The following is a 2,099-nucleotide window of genomic DNA, read 5'->3' as shown; positions in this document are numbered from 1 at the left end:
GAAATTTCAACAAGGCAGGACGTTGGAAAATTTTTTTAGATTTATAAGAATCGAATGAAATTTAAAAAAATTAAATGAAAAGAACAATTCACCAGCGTATCCCACCGCTGTCACCAAATTTTTCGACTCTCACGATCGGAGTGAGTGAAGGCGACGGGCGAAAGGGTTGTTTTAATTTATTATTTAATATCGGAATACCGAATTACCTCGTTCTATAACTCAACCAAGGAGTTCGATTGAACCGTCACGTGGCTAGTGTGAGAACATATGGATGATTGGCCACCGATTATTAATTTATAAGTTATAATGTGAAATTATTTTTATTCTGTCATCCAACCAAGGAATTCGGCTCACGTGGCTGATATAAGAATGTTATAATTTTGTATCGTTTATAACTTATTTGTCTATTCGTACCGAGCGGATGTACTATAGACATGTCCCGTTCAATGACCTGCGTGGCGTTAGGGTAGGTCCGGGATTTCTGAGCGAGAGGGATGTTGGGTCGGTGAATATGGGCCCTCGAGAAGACCGTGTTCTTTCTCTGTCTTACTTAAATTTACTATGACTCAAATTACAAGCACTTGAATGCCGGAGAAAAAGGATAGTAAATGAAAAGACGAATGTATATAAAAAAAAACATGTGTAGTATATTGATAAGTTAAATTTTACATAAAAATATTATAATTTTTAGACTTACCCAGAAGGGTTGATATACCTGCACACACACTCACTCCAAATTCACCAATTTGAATTTGTGCACACAGGAATTTACAATGTTTATGACAGTTTTATTGAGATTCACAGGTTGAATCTATTCAAACGAACGCACTGCACGCTGAACCGAAAGGCCGGCTTTGCCTTCGAGTGAATTTGCTATGATTTTTAGGGTTTTATTAGCGAAATCAACTATTCCTGAACAAGGACTCCAATTTGGACGTCACGTGAAAGGGTTTAATTAATTTTAATGCGAACTCAAATGATTTTATTTTAGGTATCCAACCTAGGAGTCCAGATGCCTAAGCGTGTAGGACCTCACGAGGAAAGGTTTTAAAAATAAAATTTAAGTCGCGTAATTTATAATTTTTAGTAAAAGAATCGAGTTGCGATTATCGATCTAGGAGTCCGGTTGTGGAGCGTCACGAGAGCGAATTTTGAAGTCGACTCAGTGAGTCTTACTCGCGGATGGATCCGACAAAGGTTTTAATTAAAAAGTAAAGACTTTTGATGTTAAATTTCAATATTCAAGTCCGTTTATCGATCTAGGAGTCCGGTTGCCTAGGCTGTGGACCGTCACGAGAACGAATTTTGGAATCTTGCTCGCGGATAGATCCGACAAGGGTTTTAGTTGCGGCGGTAATGACTTTTAGATGTTGAATTTTAAAAAAAATAAAAGAATCGAATTGCGATTATCGATCTAGGACCCCCGATTGCCTAGGCGTGGAGCGTCACGAAAACGAATTTTGAAGTCGACTCAGTGAGCCTTACTCTCGGATTTAGATAGATCCGACAAGGGTTTCGGTAGTAGAAGTAATGACTGACTTTGAGTATTTTTCCTGGGTTTATATATGAAAAGGTTTGAAAGAAAAGTAAGACCGAAGATGAAATAAAGAATGGGTTAAAGAAAGAGGAAAAATTATATATAAGGGTTTGATTTTTGAGCAGCTGAGAATGACATATTTATTGCGGGAATTCTTGGTATTTTGTAGTAAACAAGATATGAAATAGAAAAATAAGTCCGCGGTGGGTTGTTCGAAAATAACTTTTATAAAATATATGATGACATTTGCTGAGAAATATAATTAAAAATTTGAGAGAAAAGTTTTTCTATGGTGGTAAAGGGGGAAGTGAGGATCCGCGGGGAATCGTGGGATTTTTAAAAACGACATCTCTTTGACAAATATATGATGATTTTTATGGTCAACAGATTTTTGTACTCTAGAAAAATATAATTAAAAGAAAAATAAAATTGAGAGGAAAAATTTGGGTGATAGAAAAAGAACAGAGATGTTCTGCAGGGGACCATGTAATTTTTTAAAGACAGCGTCTCTCTGACAAATTTATGACGACACTTGTTACCAGTATTTTAGACGGTTCTGAGA

This window comes from Microplitis mediator, chromosome 9 (assembly GCF_029852145.1).
Source record: "Microplitis mediator isolate UGA2020A chromosome 9, iyMicMedi2.1, whole genome shotgun sequence".
In the NCBI taxonomy this organism is placed as follows: Eukaryota; Metazoa; Arthropoda; class Insecta; order Hymenoptera; family Braconidae; genus Microplitis; species Microplitis mediator.
This window is presented reverse-complemented; position numbering follows the sequence as displayed.